Raw genomic sequence first — 9,233 nt, 5'->3', positions numbered from 1 at the left:
AGCACTCAGCAGCCAGCAACGCACTAGCAGGCAGCAGCATAAACCACTCGTCGTCAGACGCAATACACACGCAAATACGAGTCACGACACAACTTTATTGCACATCTGTGCTTGCCTTTCATCCACGCTTCTATAGCCTTTTAAATCTCATTTCCCATCCACGGGCACAAGCAGCTTCCACCCGATCTGGATGGTGATGTTGTTTCTGACGAGGGTATAGCAACTAGTTAGCATGGGAGCTAACATTAGTTTAACTCTGGTCCATATCGTTAGAAGCCAAGGAGTCCTCCTATAATAACACTGGTACTTTCCATCCGTTCCCCAACCCTCACACTCGATGTTGCGTCTGCCCGTGTATAATGGTCAGGGTTTCACTGTCCACAGCTAGCAGGCAGACCTGTCAAAACTATGCACTTCCCAAAACTCACAAGACATGCCAGCCACCACCTATAAGTTCAAACCGTTACACACCTCTAGAATATTTGTTTCCCCAGCTATCTCATTTCACTTTCATTAATTTTATTCCATAGTCTTAGTTTTTCTCTAATAAAGTAGTTTTTATTTGTTTTCTCATGTTCCCCTTGAAAAGCGTCTTTAAGTACTCAGAGAAGCATTATATAAATAATAATATTATCACTATTATTATTACTACTTTTTAATTGCCTATGCTTATGTAGTCACTATTCATTGATTCACTCGTATCCAAATCCATTCGAAAAAAAGCTCACTGATGATCAGGTCAAATGGGCCTATTGATATGCCATTAATTGAGATTAATGAATCACAAAAAACCTTCTTTTAAATCGTTTTTTATATTATTATTTTTTAAAGTAAAGTAAAGTAAAGTAAAGTAGTTACTTTCATAATTTAATGTAAAGTAAAGTAACAAATTACTTTTTTAGATAAGTAACGATAACTATAATTCCTTACTTTTTAAAAGTAACTTCCCCAACACTGTTGATCCATGGGTCTGTTCCACTACTTTAACTGGGGCAATTTTGTCTACCACTGATAAAAATAGTTTAAAATACAGTTTTAAAACTCCACCACGCTTTATCTACAGATGTGCATTTAAAGACAGGAGAACAATCAATTTGACCTAACGGACCTGACATATCATCGCTATTATAATTCTTAAGAGATCTGATCTTCACTGTGTTATAGGGTTAGGATCTTCACTGTGTTACAATCTGTATCCCTCTTACAGTATATAAATATTAAAATGAGCTAATGGGAGAACTGTCCATGCGGCAGACCACGTATGTGTCACTATGTCACTATGACTCAGCACAGTGTTGTTTTTGGCAAATTTTGATTTTAGTTTTAGTCTCTTGAATTTAGTTTTAGTCACAATTTAGTCACCTGTAATGTTTTAGTGTTTTTGTCTAGTTTTAAGATTTTAGTCGACTAAATCTACCGTTGATTTAGTCAAACAAAATGTATTTTGTCGGGCCTTGATGCCGTCGTAATGACAGTTTTTTTCACTTGCTGAAAATAGCTGATCTACAAGCCCACAACGTGTCGCGCTGAGAGGCGTTGTGGGCTATTTTCAGCATGCAACTAATTGTACAATGACTTATAGTGCTTCCTGTGCTTTAGACCCGCTGTTGACCTGTCTGTCTAGCATCACATGTTGGATGAGTGAGAACTTTCTCAAGCTAAATGAGGATAAGACAGAAGTTCTCATAATCGGTTCTAGTGAGCAGAAAGAATCAATAATAAGCAGACTTGGCAACCTGACTGTAGAAAGTAACAGTAACGTAAAGAACCTGGGGGTTATTATTGATTCTGAATTTAATTTTAATTCACACATTAATCATGTTACCAAGATTGCCTTTTTTCACCTTAGAAATATTGCACAAATCAGAGCCTATTTGTCCTTGGACGATGCAAAAACGCTAATCCACGCCTTTGTTTTTTCTCGGCTTGATTACTGCAATGCACTTTTTTCAGGACTGCCTAAGAAAAAAACTGACAGATTACAACTTGTCCAAAATGCAGCAGCCAGAGTTTTAACTAGAACTAAGATGAGATAACATAATTATTACTCCAGTTTTGGCATCCGGTTGTTTTTAGGATTGATTTTAAAATGATTTTACTTGTCTATAAAGCTCTCAATGCCGGTCTCGCACCTTCCTACTTACATGACTGCCTGCCTAAATATGTCCCAAACCGCCCCCTAAGGTCTTCCACTGCTGGCCTGCTGGCTTTGCCTAAAAAAATGGCAACTAAAAAATACGGGGAAGCAGCTTTTTGCTTCTACGGGCCGTCGGCATGGAACAAGCTCCCACTGTACCTTCGTCAGGCAGCCTCTGTAGACATTTTTAAAGATCAGCTCAAGACCCACTTCTACAACATTGCTTTTAATTCAGGGGTGTCAACCTTACTATATCTCCTGACATAATGTAGTGACGTACTAGTCTATAACAAAGTCACATAATGTAGCGTCGGACTAGTCTATAAAAAGTCACATACATGTGCATTGCATTTAAACAATTCTATTGAACTCATCATATCATCATCAATATTTCATATCAATGGTCTTTTGTCGGGTGTGTGCTGTGAACAAAAAATGTCACATTACCAAATGTAACCAGAGAAGCAACGTAAAAATAATAATACAAGGAAGAAGGAACAAGGAACACTGACAAATTATATTCTGGGAAATGCCCAGGTTAAAAAGCTTCCCCCTGGCCAGCCGGGGCGCCTGATGGAGTGGAAAGGAACTGGTTGGAATAACGTGTTCCTTACTTCCTTCCACGCCCCTGTCAGGTGTAAAGGAGCAACTTGGACACTAAGGCATGAAGGAAGCATGGTCCGTTGGTCTCCCCAGGTTGGCGGATGGTGTGTAGAGCCCAGGATCACATTAGATAATTGACACATGGGTGAAAAATGGGTTACAAAATCACGGGATAAAAAATATATATTAGAAAAATGTCATACGGCCCGGCTGCGGGCCGTATTACATTTATCCCAGGGCCGCATTTGGCCCGCGGGCCACACTTTGGACACCCCTGTTTTAATTGATCTTTTATTTTTTTGTTATTCATGTCCTCACTGTATTGCATTACTGCTTGTTTTTTAATGTCGTTGCCTTGCTTTTCTTTTATTCTCCATTGTTCTGTAAAGCACTTTGAGCTGCATTACATGTCATGAAAGGTGCTATACAAATAAAGTTTTATTATTATTATTATTATAGTGGATCTCTAGAATATAAATAGTCTATATTATACAAAACATATTGTAAAATCCTACAACATGTGTCAGGGGTGTCTGACATGCCAGGGCCCGGGTTCTCCATTCATCAAGAATATATAGCATCAGGTCAGCCCAGAGCTGAAGGATTGGGGCCGTGCTGTTCATGCATGTGGATGGCCTGTTAGTCTTTGTGTAGCGTGACTCTCTTACTCTACGCCAGAGCTTTTAGTGCATTGTGCGACTGCACCAGTTTTGTCCATATACCTACAGGCAGTCCAAGCTAGACAGGTCGCACTGCTGTGCACAGTACCTGGAGGATGTGGTGGGCATGCTTTTGACTGCGTTGGATAATTGTTAGGTATATTAATATGAGAGAGGGCAGGAGTTCTTCCATGCTGAAAATTGCCCCCGAGATGGCTGGCATTGTGGATGGGCATCTTTCAGTGGAGGAAGTTAATGGATTTGAAGTAGGCCGTCTAGAGTTAAATTGAATCCACCAGAAATGGAGGGGCTTTGATGTAGAAAATATTGAGCCATGGTTATAATTTTATGTTAAAACCCCAGAGGACCAAAGTCACCTGCATATTCTCAGCAATCTTATATCCTTTAGAAAGATTCTGGGGTCACCAGTGCATATACTGTACACTACAGCGGTATAATGAGATACAGTATGTGCTGCATTATACCTGAACTGAAAATAAAGGTGTTCAAAGTGGACCCAGCAGGTCGACAACTTGAACCGCGTTTGGCAAATTCATTGTGATTAGAGTACCATAAAACCTGTGTTCCTCTTTCGGACTATACTCAACTCAACTGCCAAAAACACTAGTTGAAAATGTCACACTTGTGTAAAGTGAGGGGCGCCCACAGTTGTTGCCACATGGCGTCAATGTTTGTTTAACAGCTAGTGCCCCTCAAAAAACAGGTAAGGTCATATCAGTTGGTTTGCTTAATTGCTTTACAGCTGTGTGTGGTTCCCTTATGTTCTGAATAAAAACATCTTTAGGGGTCATGGTCCTTATTTTGTTTCACAATTTATTTTCAACATGTTTTCTCCTTTCTGCCGGGAATGCTGTCAGATGTTTCAGTTGTCTCATCCTGCCTCTTCCGCATCTCCCTGGTCAATAAAGACGAAGAAGCCATTCATCTCCAGCAGGAATATATCCGTTAATGGGGAAACGTGACCTTCCCCTGCCCTACTGTAATAGCCTAGCATCATTAGCGGGAGGGTAAGGCAGGGTTCCCCATCCATATGTTTTCAATAATTACTTTGCAGCTGTGTCCGTCCGGGCAGGCACATATACAGTTCCTGAGTTGGGACCATAGCACTATACCATACATAGGCAACTGGCGGCCCCGGGGGCCATATGCAGCCCCCCACCATCACTTTCAATTCAAAAACAGCACAAATTAATTCAGGATTTCTATTCAAAAATAGCTGATCTACAAGCTCAAAAACGTGGCAGTGCGACGCGTTTTTTTCGGCTATTTTTGCTACGACAGTAATATATGCAATGTGGCCCTCTGGAGTGAGTGTGGAAATTATAGTGGCATTAAAGTTGCCCACGCCTGCACTATACTATATTGCTTATATTGCTATATTGCTATATATAAGGAATAAGGAGTTTCGGGATCATCTTGACGGAATATACACAAGACTCCTAATGCGTGTCCAGAACCTCTCATGGAAGGACCATCCCACTAAAGCTCAGATTTATGGAGGCCCCCCCCCCCCCCCCCCCCCCCCCCCCCCCCACCTCAGTTGTTGTGGCAGAAAGAAGTCTCCGCTTTGCTGGACACTGCCACAGAGCAAAAGACCAGGTCATTTCGGATATTCTTCTGTGGAGACTACCCTGCCCATGCCCATCAAGAGGAACACGACCTCTCACATTTCCAGATGTTCTGAGTAGGGACACAGGACTGACTGTGAATGAACTTGGTGTGGCAATGAGCAACAGAGACCAGTGGAAGCAGCTTGTGTTGCAGATCTGGAGGGCACTCAAAGGATGATGATGATGATGACTATATTGCTTACCTCTACATTTGTAACACTCAAACACTTCATTCAGTATAAATTACTATTATATAATTATGTAAAAGAAAACAAAATAATTTAGGTCCATTTGAGAAAGTGACTGGTAAATCGTAGTGTCCCTATTCTGGGCAAGTCACAGTAGGCAAAAATAGACACATTTCTGAGGAAAAAGCTGATCTACATGATCTGCTATATTTTTTTTTTTTTTAAGATATTTTTTTGCGGCTTACGCCTTTTTTATTGATTTTTGAAGGGACAGACAGTAGGCTGACAGGAAACGGGAGAGAGATGGGGGGATGACATGCAGTAAAGGCCGTGTCGGGTCCGGGAGTCGAACCCGCGGCACACTGCGACTGGATTACCAGTCCGGTGCCCAGACCGTTACGCTACGGCCTGGGCCTATGATCTGCTATTTTAAGGGAAGAGATTTAGTGCAGATAATATAAGGCGATTTGCACACTGAGATAGAATGTTTTAGTCCGTCATCTGTTAAAAACGGTCACGCACACACGCAATGTGCGACAAGTTTCGGATGCAATTCTTTTTTACAAATTTGAAAAAGAATTAGGTGGCCCAGTATAGACACCGGTCAACTGCGTTTATGTGGTCGACAACACATTCTTTAACTCTACAGCTACTAAACTCTATGAATCTTTTCCTCCCGTGGTTTCCCAACCTGAGCAAAGCAATCAAACGACGATAAAAGCAAGTGTAAACGCTGCTTCATTACAACAAAGAGGCTCCGGTTGGGCCATGTGCATGGCTGCGGCAGCTGAAGCAACATGCCATGTCTCTATGCCGTATGGATGACACGTTCTTCGTCACAAAGCCCCACCACTCCCATCCCAACTCTGTCACATCTCTTCCTCCCTCAATCTATTTTCTGCCTGGCTAGGCTTATGAAACTGCATACATTCTTAGTTCTTACACATTACTCTCCCATGGCATTCCAACACTGTTCAGTTCTTGCAGCCGGAATGAGGAATAGACTTGGAAATGAGGGCCGAAAACAATGGAAGGAATGTGAAAGCTCATTAGAGAAACTGAAACAAAGTGATATGGCGAATGCATTTGTGTTTATGTTTAAGGTCATGGCAGCACATTGCAGTCACAGATCCCTTCTCTGTCTGTCATTCTATCCGATTTCACTGCATGCGGTTAGCTGCAGATTAAATAATAATTTACAGTAGCTTGCAATAACAATTCAACAAATGTTCGGTTAAAACCCTGCAAGCTCTGGGATGATATTGAATAAATAAAGCCATGACCTTTAGTTTCATACAACATGAACAGGGAGCTAAACTTTAGCTTTTTTGTCTCATGTACAGTATGTACCCCATTTGCCTTTTTTAGCTGCCAATGGGCTGCAAAAAAAAAAAACAGTATGCAAAACTACATTGAGTCAAAGTGTTATCTGCTATAGTAAAATGAATAAACCAACAACATCAACAACAACAAAATGATGATGCAATAAGATACAACACTGGTCTGCTACTTTTGAATCGGAATCCTGAAAAGTGAGATTTGAACATATGAGGTTGATCCAGCCGACAGAGACGATAATCTATAAGTAGCACATTAAAATACAAACAAACAGCCTCTTAATATTGATGTTTTGCATGCATCCCTTTTTTTGACCTGACAGCTTTCCTTTATCTGTATTGCCTATTTTATGACATTGGGGATTTATTATATTATTATAGGTCAACTCAATAAGGGATAGTTGGATTCACCTTGTCAGTATAATCTCAAAGAAAGCCCAGGGCCGTCATTCGTTGCGATTTGTAGCCTATGTGAAATTTGAAGAACATTCATCAACGCAAGATAATTGGTATAACATGTACATACAGACCTATCACCTCTATGTTCACCGTGCACACCCGCAAGCAATGTGCTTTGTTTAAATCCCACACATTCAAAATCATTATGCAAGTCTCTTCTCTATGCTATGAACAAAAACACCCCCAAATGACCATTTGTGGTATTAAACCGTCTCTTTCAATGCCGCAGCCTTATATGCATATCATTGCTGTTGGGCAGAATTTGTTAATTCATTATTATACAAGAGTGTCATGCGAAAGTCTTGCTTCCTTTTCCTGAAAAGTAAGGGTTTTGGACATAGAAGGTTTCCAGTACCCATCAGTAACGGTATGCTACAGTAGAGCCGTATTATCCCAACCTCACTCATCCACATTTACCACTCTACTGAGCAGGGTCAATTCTACTTAAGCCTAGTTCAGACCAAAGATTCACGAGAGACTGACCTAGTTTAAGGCCATATGATGGTGTCAAGTGCTAGAAACAGCCGATCTGCACGCTCACAATGCGGTGCGGAAGCACCATAGTACGCTTGTAGATCTCCAATTGTCACTGCACAACACCGGTATTGAACCTTTTGTTATTGTCTCCACCAGGCCGAAGGCATGTGGGGAGAGTATGTTTTGCACTCCGTCCGTCCGTGTGTCCGTCCGTTTGTGTGTCCGTCCGTCCGTCCGTCCGTGTGTCCGTGAGCAGCTAATCTCGCCCACCGTTAACCCGGTCGATGCCAAATTTTGCACACACACTCCCTGGATGCCAACGATGAACCTCTGCCCCAAACCTTCTAGAACGGCCTGTTATAGCGCCACCAGGAGGCTGCTTTGTGCAAAACAAGTTTTTGCACAGTACACCCACAGATTTTGTCCAAACATCACGCAAATTGGTACACAGTCTCTCTAGAGCCATTCAACGAAACCGGTCTTTCACATTTCTCACACTCCATCCTGATTGGTTAAGATTGGCTTCCAAAGTTCACAGGAGTGCTCAGTTTCAAACAAAATGCTGCAAATCATGAACACATCGTGTGATTTACCTGAAATTGTGCACCCACATTCCCACTAGGCCCAGGACGAAATGCCACATGAACAATTTCAACTCAGACTCAAGGTGGCGCTATAACTGGCCGAAAACTGTTTTTACCTCTAACTGCACGGATCTGTGGATAACTTTGTATGCCAACTCCCTAGAGGCCACGGAAAAACATTTGCCTGGAATTTTTCACATCTGCTCTTTATAGCGCCACCAGGAGGCCGACATATGTAAAACACATTTTCTATTATTACTCCTTCAGATTTTATCCAAATTTCACGCAAATCGGTATACACTATCTCCATAGTCATGTGATCAACACGGAGCGCCACCATTTCCCATCTTCCATCCTGATTGGCTAAGATTGGCTTCCAAAGCTCACACGATTCGTCCATTTCGAAAAAAGGCCACAAATCACAAACACAGTGTGCAATTTCCGTTACATTATACACGCACATTTTCACTAGGCCGAGGACGACATGCCACAAATTTTTCCTCAAAATCAGCCTCACGGTGGCGCTATAACAGGCCAATTCCTGTTTTTAGCTATAACTGCATCGATCTGTATACAACTTATGTATGCACACATGGAAAAACATTGTACCTGCATCCCTCGAACACGAACCTCCGGCCCAAATCTTCCTCAACAGCCTGTTATAGCGCCACCATGAGGCCACAACCTGACCTGCCCTGGTGGAGACCTGTGCCGATTGGCACTTTGTCTAGTTGTTTATACTTTATTGACACATTTTAAAAGTACAAGCAGTACAACGACTTAAAAACATGCCAAATGGACGTAAAAAGCCAGAGGCTTGTTTCCATTGGGTCCATTAAAAATTCAACACTCAATATAGAAAATCAAAATGTACAGATTAGCACGCACACGCGCACGCGCACACACGCACACGCACACGCACACGCACACACACACACACACACACACACACACACACACACACACACACACACACACACACACACACACACACAGCTCTTTCAGTCATACACACCATTTTTGCTTAATATTTGCATACACAGTGACTTACAGTTAAAAGAGTGGAAAATTATAAATACTTGTTGAGAAAAGGTGTGGATTTTATTTACAGAAAATATGTATTCAGCATTGGATAGTCAGTTGTTTGTTTCAGATAAC

At 41.6% G+C, this 9,233-nt stretch overlaps 1 protein-coding gene across 20 annotated transcripts in view; it reads right to left on the bottom strand.

Annotated features, from left to right (window-relative positions):
* LOC310875778 (receptor-type tyrosine-protein phosphatase delta) overlaps positions 1–9,233 on the bottom strand; it is a 337,144-nt gene that overhangs the window by 228,189 nt on the left and 99,722 nt on the right. The gene's annotated exons all lie outside the window — the stretch shown is intronic.

The sequence above is a fragment of the Protomyctophum parallelum genome (genome assembly GCF_964188405.1).
Source record: "Protomyctophum parallelum genome assembly, chromosome: 18".
NCBI classification, from domain to species: domain Eukaryota; kingdom Metazoa; phylum Chordata; class Actinopteri; order Myctophiformes; family Myctophidae; genus Protomyctophum; species Protomyctophum parallelum.
This window is presented reverse-complemented; position numbering and strand designations above follow the sequence as displayed.